The sequence below is a fragment of the Acomys russatus genome, chromosome 32, assembly GCF_903995435.1.
Source record: "Acomys russatus chromosome 32, mAcoRus1.1, whole genome shotgun sequence".
Taxonomy (NCBI): domain Eukaryota; kingdom Metazoa; phylum Chordata; class Mammalia; order Rodentia; family Muridae; genus Acomys; species Acomys russatus.
Genome location: NC_067168.1, coordinates 41,690,528 through 41,717,893, shown reverse-complemented (window position 1 = coordinate 41,717,893; position 27,366 = coordinate 41,690,528).

Sequence of the window (27,366 nt, the reverse complement as noted above, 5' to 3'; positions counted from 1 at the left end):
GTGGAGCCAAGTCTCTCGACTTGCAGGACCTCTATAAGAATACTTCAGAGGTGGTGTTATTGTTGCCCAATGCCCCCTTCAAATCTGTTCTAGATAGAACAATTTATATCTCCAAATTTCATTGGTGCCAGAGGCATATAAAGTCCAGAGTGTAATTCAATGCTGATCCTTCTCTGGTGAGGCCAGAGCCTTGAAGCCAGGCTGAATTTCGTGGCAGATAGGTAATGCTGGGCAACCGCTTTGGCTATGTGACATCATGACACTGCTGCTGTCTTTCAGAAAATGCCTTGAGCTTTCTTTCCCAGTCTTTTCCTCATTATGTTTTATTCTTTACTCTAGACTGGAGAGAGCTATCCCAAAGTCGACTGACATATAATATAGAAATCATCGTATTTGACATCGTAAATAAATAAGCTGTCTATGTCAAGTTTCATTTTATTGACTATGAACGGGTTTCATTGAAGATAGCCCTTTTCAGTGCTGAGGGGTAGGAAAAAGCACTTTGACCCAAGCATAGGATGGGAGTTTGGATCCCCAGCACTCACCTGAAAGATGAGCAGGCACAGAGACCTGCTGGAAATCCCATCACTCAGAAGGTGGGGAGCCATGGGACCCCTGGAGCAAGCTTGCTAGCTACACTCACCAAGTGGGCAAGCTCTGGGTTCATGTGAGAGACTCTGCCTTAGCAAAGACATAAGAGAAGACACCTAAGGTCATCTTGGGACCTCCACATGCATGCACACAGACTTGTGCACACACACACCTCTCTCTCTCTCTCTCTCTCTCTCTCTCTCTCTCTCTCTCTCTCTCATAATTTCTTCTGTCCTTACCCTTCTGCCCATTCCTGGGTTTCCCCACCTGGGCTTTACTGGCTCCAATGCTCTTATCCTCACATTTGGAGAAAGAATACTGTGCCCTGGCTAGTAGGTTATAGCTTTCAACTTCTCAGCTCTAGGTATCTTGACCACAAGTCTTCTTACTACTAATTCTTCTGGATCCCTTTCTTATACTCTTTAAACTTCTTGTTAACACATAGAAATTTCTTATTTCATCATTTGTTCACTTTGCTAATATACCTCATGAGAGAAAGGATGTCTCTGGTTAACCCAGAAGAGTTCCAAGTGGGTGTGTTGTTGGAAAATGGTTTTGTGCACTGTGTATTCAGATGCTGATTTCTGTGCCCAGAGATCTAGTGGCAGTCTGGATGTGGACATTGTGGTTATTATTGAAGCATCTCCCGTTTTATGTTGTGTAAAAATTGTTCTCCCTCATCTCTGATTGGTTAGTAGAGGGCTGAACAACCACTAGCTGGGCAGGAGAGTTCAGGCTGGAATTTCAATCCAAGGAGGAGGATCCCAGAGAGAGAGACAGAGACAGAGACACAAAGAGAAGGAAGAAGAAGAAAAGAAGGAGGAGGAGGGAGGGAAGGAGGAAGGAAGAAAGGGAGAGAGACAGACAGACAGATAGACAGACAGAGACACAGGCAGAGACAGACAGAGACAGAGGAAGGAAGGAAGGAAGGAAGGAAGGAAGGAAGGAAGGAAGGAAGGTCTCCCTCTGTGAGGTAGTTGCCATGACGGCACTGATGGAGCAGGAACAGCCAGGGCACGATGAAGATGGCAGGTAACAGAGCATGTGGCTGGGAAGTGGTCCAGACCACCCTATATGAGTTAGAATACCTCAATATCAGCCCAGCTATAGTGCTTGAAGCTTATTGACAAATGGAATAGGTCTCTGTGTCAGTATTTGGGAGCTACAGCGGGCGTAGAAAAGCCCACATTTCTAATTTTGCAGTATGTGACTGAATGTCCTCATGCCTGGCAAAAGGCACCTTGTTCAGACTCCCTCCTGTTTTGTTTTGTTTTGTTTTGTTTCCGGGGCTCTGTCTCTGTGATGCTTTAAATGTAGACTGCACACCTCAGGCACAGGCATGTGAACTATTAGCTCCCAAGGTTTTGTTGCTTTATTGTAGGGTTTTGAAACACTTAAGAGGTGAAGCCTGGTTGATAGAAATTGGTCATTGAGGGTATCTTAGGGGTTACAGCCTTCCTGGTCCTTGCTCTGGTGTGTATCTCTCTGTGTCCCATCCGCCCCATGCTCCTGCTGCAAGCAGGAGCCCTAGTTATCATGCCTTCCCACCATGTGAACTAAAATCAACCCTGCTTCCCCTAAAGGGGCATCTTACCAAGGACTTTTGGCAGTAATGAGAAAAGTAACTGATCCAGTGGCTAAGGAGCTCAAGAAGCCAGTGTGTCTCTGTAGAGGAATGTTAATTCAGGACATGGCTGCATTGGCAAGAGATCACATCCAAAGACCTTCTAGGTCTGTGTGATCCGACTGGAATACAAACATGTCTTTAATCCAGGAGACAGAGGCAAGCAGATCTGAGTTCAAGGCCAGCCTGGCATAGAGCAATGTTCAGGTAAAGAAAAGCTTAGATCCAGGCATGGTGGTGCATGCCTTTAATTCTAAACAATGAAGGTAAAGTTAGTTTGTACAAGGAAACACTAATGTTCAAAATATACTGTCTATTGAGTGGCAGGAAAAAAAAAAGACAAATCAGAGAAAGTTTTGACAGAATAGGATATACCTAACTCTGATAAGAAGAGAGAGGAAAGGGAACCTACTTAAGGCATAATGCAGAGAGAGAGAGAGGGAGGGAAGGAGGGAGGGAAGAGAGAGGGGGAGGGGAGGGAGGGATGGTGAGAGAGGGAGGGAAGAGAGAGAGGAGGTGAGAGGAGAGGGAGGAAGAAGGCAGTTTTACTGGGACAGTAATAGACAGGTTGCAGAGAGAGAACTCAGGTGAAGACCGAATTGGGCAGAGAATGAGGAGCCAGGAAATTAGAGCCGATTGCTGGAGTTAGTTTGAGGCCAAGGAGAGAGAGAGAGAGAGAGAGGGAGGGAGGGAGGGAGAGAGAGAGAGAGAGAGAGAGAGAGAGAGAGAGAGAGAGAGAGAGAGAGAGAGAGACAGAGACAGAGACACAGAGAGACAGAGAATGAGTGAGAGAGAGAGAGAGAGAGAGAGAGAGAGAGAGAGAGAGAGAGAGAGAGAGAGCGCCCGCAGATTGAATAAACCAGCTGGGGGAGGAGTTTGAGTCAGAACAGCTGAGTTGAATCAGCCAGCCCAGAGTTCAGAAAAAACAAGTAAGGGTGGGCTCATTAAGCAGTAACTCTCAGAGGCTGAAAAACATTCTAGGCCTAGGTTCTCGGTGGAGTCTAAAAGCTTCCAGGATTAAGCCTAGGTTAGCAGACAGAGATTATAAACCTCCTAGACAACAATCACCTCAGAAGAAACAAAGTTCCTTTTAAACGTCTTCCTGCTGTGCAGAGGGGTAGTGAAGGGGAGACCGGATGCTGACCATCACATTTGGGAAGTGGAGGCAGGAGGTTTGGATCTAAGCGCTGGCTAAGCTCCTCCCCTGGACCGACATCTGGAAACGACAGATGGTGGAGGGGAAGTAACAGTTCTATCCTTTCTGAATGGAAGGGGCTCTAAGGCTGGGAGTCTACTAGCTACTGCTGGCTTAGGTGTTTTACAGATCCCTTTCACCATTGGTCCTATGGAGATGGCCCCTCCCCCAGGCCCTCTCCTTTCACCATTGGTCCTATGGAGATGGCCCCGCCCCCAGGCCCTCTCCTTTCACCATTGGTCCTATGGAGATGGCCCCGCCCCCAGGCCCTCTCCTTTCACCATTGGTCCTATGGAGATGGCCCCTCCCCCAGGCCTCCCCTTTCTTTCTCCTTGCACTGCCTTCTTTGAACAAGAAGCTAAAATTTCAGGGATCCCATGTCTGTTTTATCTACCTATCTATCGTCTGTCTGTCTATCTATCTATCTATCTATCTATCTATCTATCTATCCATCCAATGTCTCCTGAACCTCTCAGAGTTGGCTGCACAGTGAATTTGAGGCTAGCAGGGGCCATGTGAAACCTTGTCCTAGGTATACAAAACAAAGTGGACACACACACACACACACACACACACACACACACACACACACACACACACACACACACCACACCACCACCACACCACAGGAACGGTGGCACTTTTGACTGCTAATCCTGAATTTCAGAAAAAAATGTTGTATGCTAGGCAAGTGCTCATGACCCTCTGAACTGTGTGTCTCTAGCCCAAGAATTTCCTTAGGAAAAAGAAAGAAGAGCCAGTAGTTAAGAACATTTGCTTTACAAAGGACCTGAGTTCGATCCCAGCACCCACCCACAATCCACCTGAAACTGATCTCTGGGGGATCCAGTGTCCTCTTCTGCCTTGTCAGGCATCTCCACCCTTGTGTGCATACATACCGAGACACACAACACATAAGTAACATTTTTAAAAGAAAAAGCATGTAAAACTACAGTTACTCTTTTAATAGAAACTGCTGTTTTATTGTGGATTGGGAAATAGATAAAACTTCCCCTATTCCGAGCCTTCCCTAGGGAGGGGGGCCTTCTGCTGTATGGAACCCTCCTGTGTAACTTTAAATGAAAAGCTATCTAACTATACTGGTAATAATCTCGATGATAAAGGCAGGCAACGCAACTGTTCCTTTGCTATGCGGTCTTTGGAAGAAAAGAGATTCAGAGGAAATTTCGAGCCAGTCAGCCTCCTTGACTGTTCTCGGAAGAGCAATGTCATGAGACAGGAGAGCACCGAAGGCGGCTGTGTCTCTCTGGCAAATATCGTACATTCCCCGAATAACCTGGCACCCGGCTCCCTTACAGGGGCTCATAAACAGCTGGAGGATTTCACACATCCTGATTTGGAAAACATCTGGAGAGGCAGGCGGGAGGGGGGACGCTGAGTGATGGAGGTGAGGGAGTCCTGGCGGGGGTGGGGGGGGGTGCTTGAGGAAAATTGTTGCCATGGAAAGTGTGGCCCGGATTATCATTCTGCCACAATAGGCTTCACCAGTTTACAGTTGCCCTCAGAGGTAACCCGACCTGTGTGTCCAGAGCAGTGGGAACGCAGTGGTTTGCCTCCAGACAGCCTTCATCTCAAGGAAGTCACTTCAGAGTCTCAGCCCTTCCACTTGAGGAATGTGGAAAATCCTGCAAGGAAGATGTGCCTCGTAGCTGGACACGTAGCAAGCATTACTTAACCCTCAGGAGCGTCTCATAGGGAGGCACCATAGGGAGGGTCCTCCTCTTCTTTCTGTTGTCCTAGAGGAGACATTCAGGTTGCTAGCAATCCCTGGTCTTCATTTTGTCTTGTCTTGATTTCAGATTTGCTTTGTTATTTTTAGTTGCGCTGTGTGGTGTGGAAACATGTGTGAGTATGTGAGCTGTGTGTGTGCAGGGCCTGATGAGCATAACAGGGCCCCAGACCTTAGCACAGCTGCCCCATGGTGGAAGTACCATTCAGGACACAAAACTCTGCACATAGGCGGTACTACCCACCTGAAATGAAAACAAAGGCCTGATCCATCAACACCTCTAGGAAAGTCTCTAAATGCACTCACCTTGCCCTTTAGCTTCTGTGGTTCTGTTTCCTGCTAACTGTTTTTGTTAACTGAAGTATGTCAGCCCAGAGCATGTTTTTTTCTGCTTCAAAGCTCATCCCGAGAAAGGCTGGCTCCGTGCTACACTGGGCTCCTAAACACACAGTGTAGTCACCAGCCTGCTGATAAAAATCTTTCTGATGGCTTAAACCCATGTCCCAGCAGTCTTCTCTGTTGGATACCACGCCCCACCCCCAACACACGGATGCCAGAAGAAGGGGTCTGCCCTAACAGAGCGTGGCTTCCAGGAAGTTGTCCATGGGTGCTGGGATCTGAACTTGAGTCCTCTGCGGGAGGAATGTTCTCTTGACTTTGTGCTTGGCCTTGACTGTTCTCTTGACCTTGTTTTTACAACTGCAGACAATCTGTTCCCATTAAATGCCTGATCGTGAATGCTGAAATGACTGTCTGCCTTACTTGCCTCTCCCCACTGACCAAGAAATGAGAGTTCTGTGCTTTCAGCATTTAGCTGATTCCCAAATCTCACCCTGGATTGTACCACATGGTATTAGGGATCAATCCCTGGGCTTTCTGCATGCCAGCAAGCACTCTATCAGCTGACCTACATCTCCAGTCCCAAACTACCTTCTTTTCCTTTGGCATTTAGGTGGCCTCTGGCTTCTAGAAGAAGGATTACTGATGAAATACTCATAAGTAGCATTAGGACTGATTATCCATGTGGCATATTAGCACTTAATGTGAAAGAAGGCTCTGGTGGTGCACATCGGTGCATACCCAGAATCCCAGTACTTGGGAGGATCAGGAGTCCAAAGCCACCTGTGCCTACATAGTGTGTTCAAATCCAGCTTGGGCTATGTAAGTCCCTGTTTCAAAAATCAATACAAAAAACCGAGGAATCAGGGAAGGTTGTGTGTGATAAGACTCCGATACTTCCCGTAGTTCCCGCACGGCATCTTTTAGTGCAAGATGCTCTCTGCATCCCATGTTTTGTTTCACTCTATCCTAACGGTTACCCTGTGATGCCATGGATGGATCTGCACCTGGAACAATTAGCTGAGCTGCAGGAAGATGGTGTAAAGATGCAATGTAGCTAAGCAGCTCCACACTCAAACACAGCACAGACAGGATATGCAGCTAGAAGAGCCCAGAGCTTCTAATAGAATATCTGTTCCTCAACCCAACCAGACAGGAATAATGGTGCATGCTTTGCTCTAGGGCAGCTGAAGCAATTGCTGTTGACACACACATGTGCTGTGGGTTAGGTAGGGCATGTCCCCTAACAAGCGTGTATGTTTGCACACCTGTTCTCCAGCAGGTGGTGAGTTTGGCTGGTTATGGAACCTTCAGGAGATGGTGGTGGTGGTGGAAGTTCACAAGGGGAGACACACCTTGATGTGTTACAGTCAAGCGTCACTTCCTGTCTGCTTTCTCCTTCCTGACTATAGACACAATATGACAGGCCACCTGGTACTCCCACTGCCATGCCTTCCTAGCCAGGGCAGACTCTCAAGCCAGGCTTAGATGGCTGCTTTCTTTAGAATGCTGGTGAGTTCAAAAGTAAGTTACCAGCTGTGATAAAACACCAAGACTAAAGACAACGTGGGGGAGGAAAGGGTTTACTTGGCTTACAGGCTAGAATTCATTATTGATGGATGCCAAGGCAGAAACCAGGAGGGGAAAACTGAAGCAGAGGCCCTGGAAGATCTTTGCTTGCTGTCTTACTTCCCGCGGCTTGCTCAGCCTGCTTTCTTATACCCACCCAGGACCATCTCCCCACCATGGACTAAGCCCTCCCTTATCAAGCATTAATAAGAAAAGGCCCCACAGACTTAACCTACAGGCCAATCGGATGGAGCTGTTTTCTCAGTTGAGGTTACCAGATGAACGTGGGTTGTGTCATGTTGACAAAAAGCTAACCAGTATATCACGCTTGCTGCCCCAGCTACATTTGGCATCCCCAGGGTGGTTAGAGACCTATCTCCTCTATGTGTGTGAGCCTGGCCAGATGTTCACAAAGCCATGAGTCATGGCTAGTGGGTCACAGAGAAGCAGCTGGGATGCGGCAGGGAGATTTCTCAGAACACTAAATCCTGGGAGACCACAAATCGCATTTTTTTCCTCTCAAATCATCATTGCACTATGAGTTTTTTTTTTTTTCTTGTACATGGCATACACTCATGCACACCCTTCCTCAACTCACACAGGCCCCCAACAGAGGTCACCATGTCCCTTCTTCCTGTGTGACCTCCTCTCTTAACTACAGACTGGACGCAGATCTTACTGTGAGGACCTTCGCCTCCATTTCCAGCTGGGGAGGAGACCGCAGCCCAAGCTGCAGTGGGAAGACACTGATAATGAACAGTCTTCTGAATAATGCATGCCTTACCTGAGAAGTTAATTACCTGAATTTTCTTATTTAAATAATGGTGCTAAGGAAACAGCAGAGGTATTGAACAGGGAAATCCTGGCCTGACAGAAGGTCCCTGCCTTTTGTGTCACTGGGAAGTCACAGCAAATACCCTGAGGGTTGTGAAGATATAGTTCCAATCATTCCAATCGTTTGTTAGCTTTGTAATGACAGGATCTAGAAGCGGAGATTAGAGTTTCAATAGCAAATGATGAGACCCTAATGCCAGCTAAGCAGGCGCCTTCCATGCTGCCTGCAGGACAGGAGAGATGGGGAGGCAGTGGAGTAGGAAAGTGGTTTCTTAACCTCTTCAGCACTCATCCAATTCCACAGGGATAGATTAGTTTCCATTTCAAGGCCAATAAAGGTCAAATTTAAAGGACTACTGGGAGTCGTATTTTAGATAAGTCTAGGTAACGTAGAACTCCATCCTCCATTATATGGTTTACTTGTTACTCTTGGCTAAGTCAGTGGGTGAGAAGGAAAGAGCAGTGTGTGGGTTCTGTCTGCGCCGTGACTCTCCCTGGAATGATGTGAACAATGTCTGTTCACTGCAGACAGGGCACCAAGGATAAGACCAAAGTAAACATTCCACTCCATTTCAGTCTAAGAAACTAATGATGGGCTCACCAGGTTCTTAGGATCATACTGGTAAGGAGTGTTGCTTGCCATGTGAGAGATCCCAGAATGCCACGCCCTACCATAGATAACAACCTCACCGACTGGCACTTTCAGTCGGCTTTGGAGTTGCCATGCCCTCAAGCCTTTACTGAGGTTTCTTGACTCAAGGATGGAACCAGAACAAGCAGTGGCTGGAACGCCAGCTGCAGGTCCTGTGACTGTCACCCCCACCTTCTCCTAGGGAGTGTTGTCAGCTCTACTACCATAACCACAGACTCAGCTACTGCCATGGCAGTGTTCTGCTGATTTTGTCATCATTGCAAACTTATCTGTACTCCAAAATGCAGATGGTGTTCCCAGAGAAATCGGGGTCCTCTCGTGGGGTCCTGTTAGTCCTATTAGTAACAAAACTTAAGGATGGACTCAGAATAAGGCACAAGGACAATTTTATTAGGATTAAAAACAAAAACAAAAAAACCCAGGGCAGGAAAGTTAGAAATCTTGGCAGCTGCTCTAAGGAGGAAGATGAAAGAGGAAGAGAGAAAACCATGTCCTTTGTGAACAGCCTTATGGCAGAAATGGAGAGGGGGAGAGGATTTCAGAGAAGAGTGTGAAAGCCCAGAGTATTAAAAAAAAAAAAAAAAAAAAAAAAAAAAAAAACTGTATCTGAAAGAAAGAGAAGGAAAATAAGAAAAAGGGAACGATGTTGTTCAGGGCCCTATTTTGAAAGAAAAAAAAAAAAAAGAAGAAGAAGAAGACAGTCTTCATTGAACTGCATGGCATCAGTTTTGCAAATCACTGCACTAAGGGCAGGCTTTCCAGGAAGTAAAAGAAACCAAGTCAATAAGGGATAATTATTCCTCCCAACTCTTCAGCGCAGGCTTTAGGTGAATGAGCCTTCCTGAGGCATCACTGCTTGGCCAGGTGACTGACGGGCTTGGCTTTGGCTACCTTAGATTATTAGGGCTCCAGTCTCAGAAGTAGAACTTCGATTCTACTTCCGTTTTGACCAGGAGGAAGTACCTTTGCCCTAATGAGCCTCAGTAAAGGCCAGCTATCCTCCAAGACCACTTTAGCTTTCCCTGTTCTGAAGAGGCAACCCAGACATTATTTAGAAGATTGCTGAAGTTGGGGGAATCAATGTAATCCACGTTCACCCTGGAAACCTAGAGGTGCAGCAGTGGGAAGGTTGAGAACCACTGGACAAGAAGGAGCAGGGTCCACAGGGCAGGCACCCGGGCACCCCAGAATGTCTTGAGGCCATCACTGGCTCATTTTGATAATGAAATTCACGACTCTGGGTAGGGATTTAAAGTGCTAATGAGATAGGATACATGGAATTGTATGTAGAACTACTCTTAGCAGCTATATGAAACCCAACCATGTGCAAATGCCGCAAAAGGTCCTTGATATGCCTGGAAAAGCCCGTTCAATTTGCCCACCAGGGAGCCCCAAACCTTGTTAGGCGTTTGCCAGAGATTCATCAAACCATGTAGCCCTGGCTGGCCTGGAACTCACTATGGAGACCAAGGTGGACTTGAACTCGTAGAAATCCACCTGCTTTTTCCTTCCCTACTGCCCTACTTAAAGGAAAGTACTGCCACACCCACCCACCATTTGCTGTTGGAGGTATAATCTCTTTTTCTCTACTCTGGCCATCTTCTTCCTTTGAAAGTGTACTCTTTCTTAATAAACTATCTTTCACCGTAAAATATTATTCTAATGCTCTGTCCAATTCCTTGTTCCAAGAACAAAGAATCTAGGACTCCCTGGGAATATTGACATAAAAAACACAGCTGTCACCTTAAACGCAATAAGAGATCATTTATTCTGGACCCAAATACGAACGACTGTGGCTTGGGAACACAGACGTGGGTTACCCAGAATCCTACATCACAGCATGGCAACAGTTTCATAGAGCATTAGCAGCAACAGAACAAACACTAAATCATAAATCTGGGACACTCTTCAAATCCATCAGTGGAGACACCAGCTAGGCGGGATACAGCAACGTGGGGAATCCCTGATGTAGGCCTCGGTCAGAGTCTATCTGATGCGGCTGCTCTTAGCCTGCTGGTGGCTGGAGGCTGGTGGTCTGCCGATACATTCCAAAAGGTTTTATGTGTTAGTCACGAGAATGTTAGGTCAGAAATAGAGATGGACAAGGAATGGCTATTAAGGAATCTAAAGATAAACCAAGATAAACTGTGCTTGGGCTCTGGATCAGCAACATTCCAACCTCTCCATGGTCACTGAAGCTGCAGTGGGTCAGCTCTGTAGAAGATGCAGTATATGCTGTCACGCTGTCTAGGAACTTTTGTCCACACTAAAGCCCAATAGCTGACGACACTGCTGTTGTTACTGGGATCTTACTTTAGACCCCCACCCTCAACCCTGTGATCTCAACAGAAAGAATTCAAAGGAGACACAGAGAGATTAGTGCAGAAGGTTAGAGTTCATCATGGCTCAAAGTGGGTCAGGGCACCCAGCAGGAAGGGAAGAGCACACTCGTGAGTGAGAGTGGCCAGGAACCCGAGAGACCATTGAGCAAACCTACATTTTTTTTTAAGCTTCGTAATATATTATTTCTTACAGTGTCTCAGACAGAGACCTTCCTGAGAGACATCTCCCTGTGCTGGAGATTGACAGGCCCAGTGTATCAATCCTTAAGGGAGGGAACACGGCGCATTTGGTTCGTTACCTGACAGTTTTCATCTCATTAGGAATCTTATGATCTTTTGGGCGCTTTGGAAAATCAAGTCTCCATCACAGCCTGTGTTCTGAGTAGTAATCAAAGAACTCAGCTTCTGTCCTGGGTTGTATGGAGCCACTACTGGTTATCAGGGAGAGATCTAGTCTCAATGCCCTTGAGGCTTCTCAAATCTGAGTAGCTGGCTCACTAGCATCCCCAGCCTGTGTTGGGCTCCCTGGAGCATAATTTAGAAGTTTATACGATGTTTCTTAAGAGACTCAAAGGAAGCACTGAGCTCAACTCAGCTCAAACCACAAAAGCCTCAAACGCTGATAGCTATGGGTTTTCCCTGCTCTTGTACCAGGACCTCATGAGCAATCGGCCAGCTATGCTGTTACCAAACCTGGGTGGATCTGAGAACAAGATACGCCCCGGAGGCAGGAACTTCCCTGGTGTGTATGTGTGTTGCACACACTTATTCTCCAGAGAACGTATTAGCAAAAAAAAAAAAAAAAAAAAACCCATAATCAACGCAAGAAGATACAAAGGCCAGATGGAGGGTGGGGAAGCTCACAAGAACAGTATCCACTGACGGCAGAGGTCACATGATGCTGTCACTGGGGAAGAAAGACATCATTTCATTCTGAGGGCACCTGATTGGTCTATTATGTGGTGTGATGTCAAGGCCTGAGAAGACCCCCTACATTAGCAAAGTTATTAAAGAGGAAAGAAAAAGAAGAAATCAGGGCATGGTGGTACCTGCGTGCCATCTCAGAACCAGAGAGGCTAAGCTATATGACTTTCTGTGAGTTTGAGGATAGCCTGGGCTATACAGCAACAAGTCTCAGGTTAGCCTCAACATGTTAGGAAAACTTTGCTCAAGTACCTGGATCTCTGTGAGTTCAAGGTCATTCTGGTCTACATAGTAAGTTCCAGGATGGCCAAGGCTATGTCGTAAAACTTTATTATTATTATTATTATTATTATTATTATTATTATTATTATTATTATTATTATTATTATTATTATCGTCATCATCATAAAAAGCCAATACTGATAAATAAATATTCAAAAAGCAGCCAAAAACAAAGGAAAGGAAAAATTAGAAAGCAATATGCCCAGGGCATAAAACAAATGTTAAAATTAGATGGTATACAGAGGAAATGTGCAGAGGCTTTTGCTTCATGTAACTGTATTTCTTTACCTTTTTTTCCCTTCTGTTTGAGGTTGAGTCACTCTGCACCACAGACTAACCTGGAGCTGGGTGGTAGCCTCCCTTCCTGCTTTCCTTCCCTCTGCCTCCATCCCTCCCTCCCTCCTTCCATCCCTCCATCCCTCCATCCCTCCTTCCATCCCCCCTCCCTCCATCCCTCCATCCATTCATCCCTCCATCCATCCATTCATCCATCCCTTCATCCCTCCTTTCATCCTTTCCTCCCTCCATCCATCCCTCCATCCATCCATCTCTCCCTCCCTCCATCCATCCCTTCATCCCTCCATCCCTCCTCCCATCCCTCCATCCATCCATCCATCCCTCCCTCCCTCCACCCACCCACCTTTCTCCCCAGTGTCTCACACAGCCCAGAGTGACCTGGACTTCAGCTATCTACTCTTGACTCCTGATTCTCTTGGCTCCCCAGCTCCTAAAGCCTGAGCTTGCAGGGCCACACCACCACATCCTACTTGCTCCCTTTTAAGTTCATGACTTTTGTCTCATGCTACTGTTGGCATCCTGTGAAATCATCTGCCCACAATTTGCTGGTCCTTTGACATGGGTGAACTGGCTCCAGTTTGGGCTTAACACGAATTAGATTTCTTGCCTTGACACTTGAGAATTGGAGGAAATTATTTACCATTCCTTAGCCATAATGTCTTGCCTGTGAAATGGGGACATGTGGAGAGACTAGCTGGAGGTGAGGTAGTAGGAGAGATGGAAGACTAGGGGATGTGGGACAGCAGGGGGTGTGATGGTAGAGAGGTGGGAGAGTAGAGAGGGTGGGAGGGAAAGGGCCAAAGCAGAGAGAGGAGGAATTGGTGTGTTTTTTAGTGTTCTTCACATATCTAAGACCCACTAGTTCATGATTACACTACATAATTTGTGAGGCATGAGAAACAACTTCAAAGGATCCCTAAAAAGCAAATGTAGAGAAAGACGAGTGTGGCTTGATCATCACACATCAGCATTTCTAGATATGAGAAGCGAAGCATCACAGGACACCCACCAGCAGTGCCCTCTGTGCCTGGGATTAGAATGCTCTCAAGGAAGGGTTTGCTCAGCTACAGTTCAAGATACAGTCTGTCACTGTGGGGAATCCAAGACAGGAACTTGAAGCAGCTATCCATGACCTAGTCAGGAGCTGAGAGAAATGAAGGTGTGCTTGCTACCCAGATCACTTCCTCCACTTTATTTTTTATTTCATTTGTATATTTACTGTGTGTGTGTGTATCTATGGATGCACATGTGTAGAGGTCAGAGAACCACTTGGAGAGGCTAGTTCTCTCTCTTCACCATGTGTATCCTAGAGCTCAAACTCAGGTCCTGTTGGGGACAGTAGGCCATATAGCCAATGTTCAGCCATCTTGTCCAAGTCTGTGCCTTTAAGCCTCTGTTTTTCCCAGAGCTTGTCTTTCACCAGAAACTAGCTGATCCTGTTGTGGGTCAGCAGTTAGACTAAAGATTGATAAAGATGGAGCAGCCCTGTTGTGATTTAGCAGTTAGACTAAAGATAGATAAAGATAGAGCAAGATATTCTGTGTGGCAGGACATTATGACCCTGCCTGGAATTCTCTGTGTTTTGAGATAACCTGCAGCTGGGTTGCTATAGCAATATCCTTCCTTGCCTTCTACCTTATAAAAGCTGCTGCCTGAATAATAAAATTTGAGAGCTTGATCAACATATCAGACTTTCTCTCCTTCTTTGTATCTTGTATTTTATTTTCATACAAGTGAATCACCTCCCAAGCTTTAGTCGAACCCCCGCAGGTCGGGGCAAGGTTCAGCCTTGGGTGACAGGAGCCTTTGTCTACTGAGCCAACTTGCAGACACACTTTCTCCTCTCTTATACTGTCAAAGACTCAAATCCAAGGAATTGTGCTGCCCACAGTAGGCTCGGTCTTTCTACATCAGTTAGTAAAATCAAGACAATCCCCCATAGACACACTCACAAAAACAACCTGATCTATGCAATCCCTCATGAAGCCTTTTGTCTCAGGTAATTCTAGGTTGGGTCAAGTTGACAATTAAAACTATGTATATCATATGTACAAATATTACATGTTAAATAAAAAAGGGGATCATAAGTAGAAATTAATAATGAGATAACTTGGCTGGATAAATAGCTCAGCTGGTAATGTAGTTGCTTCACAAGCACCCAAATTTGATCACCCTTGCCCACAAATAAAAAAGCTAGATGTGGCAAGTGATCATTTGTGGCCCCAGAACTCAGAGAGACAGAGACAGAAGGATCCCTGCTGCTTCCTGGCTGTTCTAGCGACTTGGAGAGGAGTGGGAGATTTCATTTAGGAGCTTACGGTTATGAAGGGAAGCCATGGCAGAAACTCAAGGGAGGAACCTGGAGGCAGATGCCATGGAGAGGCGCTTTTTATTGGTTTGTTTTCCATAGCCCATTCACCCTGCTTTCTTTAGATTCCAGGGACCTCAGCCCAAGAGTGACACCACCCACAGTGGGCTGTCTGGGCTCTCACTCATCAACCAATCAAGGAAATAGCCAAATGATTTGCACACAAGCCAATTTGGTGGAGGCATTTCTTTCAATTGAGGTTTTCTCTTCCCAGATGAGGGTGAGTCCCAGGCTTATGAGAGACTTTACCTCAAGAAAACAAGGAAGACATCACCTTAGAGACAACATGCAAGGTTGTACACAAATGTATAAATACAGCCACACATACATGCGCCAACATACACATGAACACACATACACACACACAGTTAATATGGGTTTTTTCAGTAAAGTGTTCAGAGCACCTGCTTATATTCATCTAGACACTAAGGGTACAGATGAAATGATGAATCCAGTGCTCAGGAAATATTTGAAAGAAACAAACTTAAGTCTTTGATTAGAAAGAGCATTGGTGAGCCTTCCCAAGTGTTGATTTAAAAGCAGCCTTGGAGTCAGGCATGGTGAATGATGTCTATAATCTCAGCACCTGGGATGCAGAGCAGGGGGCAGTCTGTGATGTGAGGTCAGCCTGGTCTACATAGCAAGCCCCAGGCTGGCTAGGACTCCCTGTAGTGAGAATTTGTTTGTTTTTAATGTTGTGAATATGTTTTTGTTTTAATCCCAGCTGTGGGATATGGGGCTGCTGCAGGTTGTCCACAACAACTGACCTCATGAGTTTGCCAGCTGCAGATAGCTTACATTTGGGACTCTGGGGACTCTTCGGGAAAGTACATAAATGCCAGAGCCCTGAGAGAGGCCAGATTGTCTATGAAGAGGTGGCAGCTGCTCCCCCTGCTGCTGATGCTTTTGCTGGTTGCTTATTGGTTTTGCTGTTTGCTGGATGGCTGCTTGCTGGTTGGAGATATCCTGACCACGGAAGATTGTACTTGCTCCTAGGAACCAATTAACAGGAAGTAGTCTGAAGAGATCTACACCTCCTTTCATCTCTATCCTTCTTTCTTTTCTACCTAGTGTTGGGGGGTTGGAGGTTGGAAGGAACAGAGGTGGTGTAGGGAGGGAGGAAAAAGAACCCAGTAAATTAGCCAAAAAAAATCCAGTTACAACACCCCCTTAGTGAGATCTGGTGGAGGCATTTCTTTCCATTGTATCAGGAGAGTACCAGGAAGCTTGAGAGCATCCCTCTCCTGTAGTATGCAGAACGGAAAAAACAAAAAACAAAAACAAAAAAACTCAAGAGAGATCCTGCCTCAACAAGGTAGAAAGAGAAAACCAACTCCCAAAAGCTGTGCTTTCACCTCCACACTTGCACCATGGCACATGCACATGCACATAAGCAACCTGCTCTACAGAGCTAGCTCCAGGACAGCCAAGGCTACACAAAGAAACCCTGTCTTGGCAAACAAAGCAAATAAATGAAAAAGTCAATTTAAAAATGGTAAGTTGAAAAGAAGCTGACTTAGCTGGAGGCCAGGGCTGGTGCGGTTAGCCTTGCTTAGCAGAGTGTGTTGGGATGGCTTAGTTCTTTTATAGAGGACTTTCCTTTCTCACATGGATTAACTCAGCTTTAAGCCTAACCAGACAGACAGTAGAGTTTATTGCATGAATAACAGGGATTTCTTTAACTCTCTCATACAAAAGGCTACAATGAGTCAGGCTTTCAAAATTGCCTGAAGATTGGAGTATGTCATTAACAGTCATAATGATTTGTTCTGAAACTTACACAGTACATTGGGTAAAGAACATTCTGTGGGCCAGTGTGATGGCTCAAAGGACCAAGGTGTTTGCTGGAAACCCTGATGACCTGAGCTTGATCCCCAGGAACAACGTGTTGGATGGAGAGAACTGACTCCTACAAATTTTACACACACACACACACACACACACACACACACACACACACACCCATCATGGCATGAGCTTGCTCACACACACGTGCATACAAACAAAGTAAATACATGTAAAATAAAATAATACAACTTGCATAAATCATATCTATGTTATGTTTACATAATAGACCATAAGATACTAAAAGATCTTATAGAAGCTTAGTTTATACAGAAGTGAATACAGCACAGGCTGAAGTTAATCAGAGGAAGCAGGCCCCAAGGGAGACAGGTTTGTCAGAGGCCCCAGGAGGTAAGATAAATGAAATGCCTTTTGTAAAAGTTTACTTAGGCTAAGACTCCAGGCATGCAGCTAGCTAGATCCAACTAGTTTCCTTAGCAAAAATAAGGGGAAGGGTGCTGGGGTGGGGGTGAGAGGGTGCACTGGAGATACAACCGCATGATGGGGCACGTGCAAGGCACGCAGGAGGCGCCATGTTGGAGACCCAGCTCTGCAGAGAAGTAAATTGAGATCAAAGCAGTGAGGATCTGAGGCTGAGACTCAGCTGTGCTTGCCTGGCATGCAGGAAGGCCGCGGGGCTATGGCAGCTGGATATGAGTTTGAAGTCAGCCTTGGCTACCGGGGTTGCTGTCTCAAAAGAAGAAAAGGAAAGGAAAGAAGGAAGTGAGGTTGGGGGAGAAAGGGAAAAGAAAGAGAAGAATGTAGGATGATTTAAAATAACTAGATGAAGAGAAGGAATTTTATAAAAACCCAGGTTCTTCTTCATTTCTGCTTTTCTTCCCCTCAAAAATCCACTCTCTTTTTTAAAGTGTGTGTGTGTGTGTGTGTGTGTGTGTGTGTGTGTCTATGTGTATGTCTGTGTCTGTCTCTCTCTGTCTTTTTGTCTCTCTCTGTCTCTGTCTATCTGTCTCTGTCTCTCTCTTTCTTTCTCTCCCCCCCTACACATTCTTTTCTTTCTTCTTTTTTTTTTTTTTTTTTTTTGACATGAGGGCCTGAGTTTAAAAAACAAAAACAAACAAACAAACAAAAATATCTGCCCCAGAACCCACTAAAAAGAAAGCTATAGGCTGAGCTCTAGAACAGTAAGGAACCCTATCTCAAACAAAATAAGCCCCTAATAAACCAACAAAAACACAAAGCAAGGTGGACCGTGCCCACACACAAATGCACATGCATGTGTCCCTGAATACACAGAGTGCGCAAATCCTGTTCCAACCATGCATCTAGGTAAATCAATGGAGCAAGAGTATCAATAAAGATGAGTTTCTGGTCTATGAACTCTGATGCTGTACCCTTGGGGTGAAGATGAGCTCTGTGGCCATACCTGGACCCTCAGCATCACCAAGTCTCTCAGTAGCATATCCACCATGTTAATCCAATTTGATATGTTGAGCCTTAACTAATAACGTGGCACAGCTCAGGCTCATCTGGGAAGAAAGCCTAGACCGAGGAATTGCCTAGAACATATTGGCCCATGGCATGTCCGTGGATGGTTGTCTTGATTCTTAACTGATGCAGGAGGGCCTAGCCCAGTGTAGGTGGCACCATCCCTAGGCAGAAGGTCCTCAGGAATATGAGCATGCAGCCAAGGATGTGCCTGTGAGTGAGCAAGCCAAGGAGCATCATTCCTACATGGTCCTACCGCCCTTCATGGCTTGTGAGTGAGCTTCCTGGTTAGAGGTGAGACTGCCTGGAATAGAAAGTGGGACTGCCTTGAATGAGTTCTCTCAATGATGGCCTGTGATCTGGAAGAGTGAGCTAAAGTGAACTCTTTACTCTCCTAAGCTGTTTTTGTTCAGGATGTTTTGTCACAGCCAAAGAGATGAAACTAGAACTGATTTGTTACGGGAGGTTTATAACTTGATACCCATCAGAAACATCTTCAGTTGTGTGACTGCCTCTAAAAGTGCACACCCCCTCCCCCAAAATTACTAAACTTGTACGGCTACAGAAATTGTTCAGCATAATTTCACTGCTAGGCTGCCTAATTTTATGTCAACTTGACACAGGCGAGAGTCATCAGAAAGGAGGGAACCCCAAAGCCTCCATAAGATCATGCTGTAAGCAAGCCTGTGGGGCATTTTCTCAAACAGTGAATGATGTGGGAGCACCTAGGCCGTTGTGGGGTGGGTCCACCCCTGCCTGGTAGTCCTGGGTTCCACCCCGGGCCAAGCCAGTCAGCAGCATCCTCCATGGCTTCTGCATCTGCTCCTGCCTCCAGGTTCCTGCCCTGTGCAAGTTTCTCTTCTGACTTCCTTTGATGATGAACAGTGGTGTGGTAGTGTAAGCCGAATAAACCGCTTCCTTCCCAAGTCGCTTTGGTCATGGTATTTCATCAGAAAAAAAATTTAACCCTTAGCTGACTCCCTAACCCGTGCCAGTGTCTTTAGCCCCCCCAATTCCCCACACCTGAGAATCTGAGTGTCCTTGCTGTCACTCATTATAAACTCACATCTACCTTTTTGCTTTCATTCCTCTCTTCCCCAACCTCCTCCTCCCTAGCAATCACGAAAATAAGGTGATTCATTGAATATGATCAAGCCTGGGATTTTTTTTTAGCTGCTTCAAATCTTTCGATGGTCGTTGAATAATAAGAATATTTGTGACGGGGGCTGGTGAGATGGCTCAGAGGTTAAGAAAACTGCCTGCTCTTCCAGAGGTCCTGAGTTCAATTCCCAGCAACCATATGGTAGCTCACAACCATCTACAGTGTGATTTGATGCCCTCTTATGGCCTGCAGGTGTACATACAGGCAGAGCACTGTATACACATAAATAGATAAATTTTTAAAAAAAGAATATTTGTGACAACAGCAAGTCATTAGAACCAATTCTTAGATACCGATTCTTCATGACAGAAACAGATACACACTTTCAAGATTTATCCTTAAAAATACCATTTATTCAGGTGGACGGTGGTGGTGCACACCTTTAATCCCAGCACTCAGGAGGCAGAGGCAGGTGGATCTCTGAGTTCGAGGCCAGCCTGGTCTACAAAGCGAGTCCAAGACAGCCAGGGCTGTTACACAGAGAAACCCTGTCTTGGAAAAAAAATTATTCATTTGTTTTATTGTGTGGGGCATGGGGATCAGGGTGCCACGGAGTGCACATGAAGGCTAAAGGACAACTTAGAAGAGTCAGTTGGTCTCTCCTTCCACCCTGTGGGTCCCTGGGATTGAACTCAGGTCATCAAGCACTTTTACCCCCAGAACTCTCTTGACAGCAGCAAGATTTATCTTGCAAGGCTTCCTTATGATATACTCTCTTTCTCCAGACTTAGTTCTATTTTTCAATTACATCCATGGTTGTGTCTGTGTGGTCATGTGTGCACATGGAGCTATGTGACTGCAGGTGCCCAAGGAAGGCAGAACAAGGCATCGGATCCCCCAGAAGCTTAGAGTTCCAGGTGGGTGTGAGCTGCCTGGGATGGGTGCTAGAAACTGAGCTGGGTCCTTTGCGAGAGCAGTATGTTGTACTCTTAAACCTTGAGCCATCTCTCCTCACCATTTAGGGGGGGGGGTGGCATCCTTGTCACTTCGTAGTGATAGAATGAGATTACTGGTTGTACAGGTGTTTTGTGCCTGTGCCATTTCAATAACTCATATTCTCCTAAACAATGGAAAATAACAATCCTAACAACCCTTTGTCATGTCTACTGAGATGTGTCTACCAAGAATTAGGGCTGAGATGTATGTACAAAGCTGCTTTCAGTGGCGTGTGCTTGTCACCCCAGCACTACTGCTTAAATGGATGTCATGGGTATTACACTGAATAAAAACATTAGACCTCAGACTACTCCTGGACTGAGCCAACAGGTTAAGGAGGAGGATGATCAGCTCAAAGGCTGACTGATTGGGCTGTAAAAAAACCTCAGGGAAACTGGGGGGCATCCAGTTAGAAGCATCCAGTCTTTGTATAATATGCCCATCTCCATAAAAATCTCAAGAGGGCCCCTTAGGACACTTGTATTTGGTGGGCATGATGATGATGCCTATAATCCCAGCACCCAGAGGCGGAGTCAAGAAAGTGGCAAGTTCCGGGCTACACACTGAGACCCTGTTTCAAAAACAAAGAAACCAAACCCTATAGGGTAGTGAATGCCCATAGCCTCAGCACTTGGCTAGGTGGAGGAGGGAATTCAGGGGTAGCCTCAGCTACATAGCAGGTGTCAGGGTCAGTCTGGGACACCAGAGACCTTGTCTTGAACACCTAAAACACAAACATTAAAAAAAAAAAAGTATACATTTTACCATGTGTCCATCATCCTTTAGTGAGACTCAAAGTCACACACAAATTTGAAACCTAAGAAATTAAGTTCTTTGTGTAGACAATGAAGTAGAACCAAATTTAGCCTTGGGCCCCTGAGGAAATGCAGTGTGTTGGTACAATACCCCTAGCCACCCACCAACTGTCCAGATGAAACTCTGCTTCATCTCCCCAGTTGACAGCTGACAGGCACATGGAAGTGACCTCTGCCATCTGTCTCAAACACCTCAGAGACAGCTGAGCCTGAAACGCTGGAAGGAATACGTTGTTGGTTTTTTTCTTTTTTTTTTCATTTTGCTTCAGACACATTCTCAGAAGGTGATGAGGCTCTTTCTTCTCAAATCAGCTCTGCTCCTTCCCCTCCCGTCTCCCTCCCAACACCTCAGGGGAAGGTGTGCACTGGTCAGACATGAATCATGGCTGTCATGGGATGCCGCTTTAGTTCAGCTTGTCATTAGGGTGATCTGCTGTTGTTTTGTGATGGGGCCTCCTCGTGTAGCTCAGGCTGCCCTCACATTCACAGACATCCTCCTGCCTCACCTTTCAGAGAGGAGAGCTGGGGTTACAGGCATGTGCCACCACGTCTGCTAGAATTCTTACACTGAGGAGACACGGCAACTGCGGCCTGAGGATGTCACTCTGTGAATACATTGTTTGCCTTTGCAATCATGAAGCCCTGGGCTCAAGGCCAACCACTGCACAAAACTAGGTGTGGTAGGTACACACCTGTAATCCCAGGATTCCTAAAGTAGAGGCAGGAGGATCAGGGGTTCAAGACCATTTATACTGAGTTCAAGGCCAACTTCAGCATGACACCTTGTTCTTAAAAAAATCATATTTAGGCAAGCTAGTTATTTTGTTTCTTCTTTTAAAAAAGTCACCATTTTTTTGCAAAAGATAACCCAGAGGCTTCGGGTTGAGGATGTAGCCCAGCTGGTAGAGGGCCCTACCTAATATACACAAAGCCTGCATTCTATTTCCATCACTACAAAAGCTAGGCATGATGGTGCATGATTGTAACCAGGACGGGGAGGCGGGAGGGTCAGAAGTTCAAGGTTGTCACAGTTACACAACAAGTTAGAAGCTAGCCTGTGCTACATGAGACCCTACATCAAAAACAAACAAACAAACAAAATGGAGAGACTTCATGGCCTACCAGTCTTAGAAAGCATAAAGCAAAAACATCCGGTGTATGAGAAGGGACTGGAATTCCCTGGGAAAGAGCGTTTGGTCTGAGCAGCCACAGGCAGTTAGTGGGTGCTGGGGAGGGGGAGTCATATTGCTCAGTGGCCTAAGAAATAACCCTCACCCACCTCATGCAGGCACCCATGCTTGAACACAGTGGCACCCAGAAAAGGGAAGAAGAAAGATTTCTATGGGAGGAGAAAAGAGATAGGAGAAGAAAAAGGAGAGGATTGGGATCAAAATGCATTCCAGAAGTAGCTAAAAGTATGAATGGATAAATAAGGAAGGAAAAAGAGAGCATGTGACTCTGGCAGAGTGGAAGCTGGAGGGGGCAGTAGCCCCGAGTGACCTCAGGGTCAGAGGAGGAAAGCGTCAGATAGGTGGTGAGTCTCTGGAAGGCCTGCTCATGAGACTGTCAGCTGACACCCAATCAGAGGGGAAGCTGCGGCTGACGGGATGGCACATCTGGGTGCACAGGCAGGCCTCCAACATGAAGTCATCATGGGTCTGAATGGAGTTGTCTCCACAGCTGTGGCCGGTTTATGGCAAGCGCTGAGCCTTCTAGGCTGCAGTACGTGGCCTATTCCTTACAATGTGGCTCTTGTCCTCCAAAGCAAGCATCATCCGGCTTCAGGCCACGGCCTGGAAATCAGAGGCCTGGCCTATCAGTTTTCTTCATTTCCTGCAGCCCGGGGCCACCACCCTGTCTCAACGACAGCTTTAAGAACTATGCCTTCAGTTTGAGAGCAAAGAAGACGCCACAAGACATGAGCTGTTACACAGTGTAACCAGTCCCGCTGGTCACTCTTTCCACCACCACAATGGCCCTGAATAGCACCAGGTCGCTTCCCTTCTGAGAAGCTTCGGCGCATCAACAGAAGGCTTTTCCCGGGTGGTTCTCTATCAGGGAAGACCAATTATTTCTCCCTGTCTTTTGTGTCCTTCAGGAGCATTCAGTCAAACCAGGACGAGAGGATATAAAAATTGATAAAAAGCCTTTAATTATGTTTCTTCGTCTCAGTTCTCTAAGGAAGCATGGTATATCTGGCTTTTAAATTTAATGGGCTGCTCAGGGTATTTGAACTACTGTCCATGTTTGAGAAAATACAACAAAGGCTTGAAATGTTTGGGGCCTGAGCAAAGAGGGCTTTGCAGAAGGAACGGTTTGGAACTGAGCAGCAAACATGCTGAGAGTTCAAAGTCAGCCTGGGCTTCACAGTGAGTTCCAGGCCAGGCTAGGCTTAACAAAACAAAACAAACAGGTTGGAGAAGTATCTCGGAAGTGCTCGCTGTGCACACATGACAGCGGAGATCCCTGGACCCCAAGTAAAAGGATCCCTTAACCCCAGTGCCAAGCAGGCAGAGACAGGGGGACCCCAGGGCTCACTGGCCAGCCAGTCTAGCCAGCTTGGAGAGCTCCAGGGTCAAAGAGAGACCTTCTCCTAAAGATAAGGTAGAGAAAGATGGTGTGATGATTTGACAGTAATGGACCCTCATAGGCTTATATATTTGAATGTTTCGTGATCAGGGAATGTTACATTAAAAGTGTATTGGTTCGGCCTAAGATTGCTAATAAAAGACACAGAGTCTAACATGTAGTTCAAGGCTGTCAGCACAACTCTGGGCAGAATCTAAACTAATACAAATCTTCTCCTAAACTATGGTAAACAAGCTACTCTAAACTGATATATAACACATATACCCCAAGCATTTGCCACTAAGATGCTCCTCTGGCTATTCTCCCCTTCGTCCTCCTACCCAGTCCACCACATCCCCCCTCCCAACTGACAATCCTCCTTGCTCTCCTCCAGGAGGTCCCACCTTCCATTCCCTGTCCTGCTCAACTGATTGGCTAAATAGTGCTTTATTGACAGTTGTTACATCCACTCAGCATTCCTCCACAAGGGCGTGGTACTATTTGAGAAGGATTAGGAGGTGGGGCCTTGTTGGAGGTAGTGTGTCACTGGGGGTGGGCTTTGAGGTTTCAAAAGCCCATGCCAGGCTCACTCACACTCTCTCTCTCTATCTCTCTATCTATCTATCTATCTATCTATCTATCTTTTTATCTATCCATCCATCTATCCGGCTCATTCACACTCACTCACTCTATCTTTCTCTTCCTCTATTTCTCTCTTGGCCTGCGGATCAGGATGTGCCCTTAGCAACTTCTCCAGCACCCAGCCTGCCTGCCTCCATGTTCCCTGATACCATGCTTCCTGCCACGAGTCCCAGAAACTAAAAGCATTCCTTTATAAAGTTGCCTTGGTCGTGATGTCTCTTCACAGCACTAAAACAGTGACTAAGGCACGTGGCTTAGTAGATAAAGGGATTTGCCACCAAGTCTGAAGACCTGAGTTTGATCTCTGGGATCCGCAGGATGGGAGGAGAGAACAGACTTCCGCATGTTGCTCTCTGACCTACACACAAACATGCATGTACACCCCCATGCAAACAGAATAAACAACTTTAAATAAAAATACGGAGGGGAAAAAATGAGGAGGACACCAGACACCTTTCTTTGGTCTCCGTACTACATGCACAGTTGTGAGAACAAACACACACACACACACACACACACACACACACACACACACACACACACAACACACACACACACACACACACACACACACACACCAACTAAAAAGAAAGAAAGTAGACCAAACTATTGTGTGATCTCTTCTCTCCTCATCTTAGAATTTCTTCTCTTGCTTTCTTCTTTCTGAGCACTAAGGAAATGTCTCCTGCCTGCCCTGCCCCTTTGATCTCTGCAGCTTCCTAAGCAACAGAAAAGATTGCTAGAATGGAAATATGAAAGGCTGAAGAATTTCCTTTGTAGCTACAGTAAGAATCATCATTGTTGCTTGAGGACCTTTCTCCTTGACACTCCATAGCATACTGGGTCCTGAATGAGGAGAGTGGGGTAAAGGTAGTTCAACAGCAGGCAGAAGTTTTCTAGAATGTGTGAGGCCCAAGGTTCCAGCGGCAGCACCGTAAAAGGGAAAACAGCAAGAGAATTTGCATTTTAAGTCTGAGAACAAAGTACCTCCTCCTCCCTGCATCTAAAACATGCACATATCCCCAGAGAAAGAAAATATGACCTGAGTCTTCTCAGTGAGATCCACAGTGTTTATGGCCAGTGCTGTTGGGATGGGGACCAACCCTTGCGAGCACATCCGCCTTCATATTTCTGTTCCACATCTGCATTCCTAGTTCTGTTTCACCTTCCGTTGGCCTTAACACTCAAAGCACCTTTTCAGTACTTGAAGCACTTTGGGAGTGCTAGAGTTTCCTTTCCTTTGTTAAGATTTATTTTCAGGTGTGTGTGTGTGTGTGTGTGTGTGTGTGTGCGCGTGTGTGTGTGTGTGTGTTGTGCATGCATGTCACATAATGCTCATGTAACAATCAAAGCACAACTTGTGGGGGTCAGGTCTAGCCTTTAGCCATCAGGCTCTGTGACAAGTGCTTTTACCAGCTGAGCCACCTCCCATGCCCACCTAGATGTTTACAGCACCTGTACATATGCAAATGAGTACTATCTTCCTCGTTCTAAGGAGGTGCTTGGGTCCAGTGTAGCAGAAAGCACAGTTTCAGAAGCTTCCCGTTAGACAGGGCAGTGCTTGTCCCCAGGAAATGATGGACCCTGACAGGCCAGGCCTCTGCATTCCGATCAAGGCCAGCCACAGGACACCTCAAGAGGACAGGGACTACCTTGGGCTCATGGTTCAGATTCAAGTCTATAGATGTGTCACTAGTGTGTAGCATGTAACACTTAAAACTCTGTGGTCACATGGAAGTAAGTTATGAACCTGTCCTGCACATTGCCGGGTCCTCACTCCCCCAAGTCTGTACTTGCTCGTAATACGGAAGTGTTGTAGCAAATGGGAATAGTAGACCACGTTCATCCCTGACCCTGGAGAGGGTCTTTAAGAGACAGCACAACTCAAAGAACATTCTACACACGGTGTGGCGGTTTGAAAGAAAACGGCCCTTATAGGCCCATATGGCGTGGCACTCTTAGGAGCTGAGGTCTTGATGAAGTAGGCGTGGCCTGATTAGAGGGAGTGGTCACTTGGGGCAGGCACTGGGGTCTCAGATGCTCAGGCCACACTCAGTAGAACGTTTAGTTCCCCCTCCAACACCATGTCTGCCTGCGCTTCACAATTCTTCCCACCATGATGATAATGGGCTAAATCTCTGAACTGTAAGCCAGGCCCAGTTAAATGTCTTTCTTTATAAGAGTTACTGTGGTCGTGGTGTCTCTTCACAGCAACAGAACCCTAAACAAGACACATGGCATTAACAGTCTTTGGGATGTATTGATCACTCCAAAGTAGCTGAAAGATACAGTTTCTATGTGTAACCGATTCGTGGATCAGAGATACATCCTTTAGTGAAATCTTAGCTTCTGCTTCCTGGCCTATAAATTGGAGAAGATAATGATGATTTGAAAACTGATGGAGGGCCTCTGAAGTCTCCACCCAGCAGGAGATCAAAGTAGATGCTGAGACTCACGGCCAGACTTTGGGATGGAGCACAGGGAGCCTTATGGAAGAGTTAGGGGATAGAAGGATCTGAAGGGGACAAGACCTCCACAAGAAGAATAACAGAGCCAACAAATCTGGGCTGTGGGGGGAGGGGTTCTGCAGAGACCGATGCACCAACCAAGGACCACGCATGGAGAGGACATAGACCCCCCAACTCAGACGTAGCCAATAGGTAGCACAGTCTCTATGTGAGTCCCATAAAATGGGGAGTAGGGGCTCCTTGACCACTTCCTCTTGGTGGGACAGCCTTGCCAGGCCACAGAGGAAGAGGATGAAGGCAATCCAGATGAAATTAGATAGGCTGGGGTCAGATGGTAGGGGAGAGATTCCCTCTTTCTGATGACTAGGGGAGGAGGGATGGGGAGGTGGAGTGGGGAGGAGGGAATAGGACGATAAGGTCGGACTGGGGAGAGATGAGGGCGGAAGCTACAATTGGGATATAAAATGAATAAATTAAAAATAAATACATTTTTTAAAAAAGAAAAGAAAATTGCAAATCCCCACCAGTGTGACAAGCCCCCAAATGCCGGAAACCATGCAGATGCAGATGAAGACAGAATAAGTAGGCAGAGGTGCCGACTTCTTTTAAGACAGCCAAATTACTTGATTCCAAGGAGCCTGTGTCCTCCTAAGTTATTTTGTTTCTGGCAATGTCTGTGGAAAGCTGACTAAGACTTGGAAATGGCATCTCTGGGTC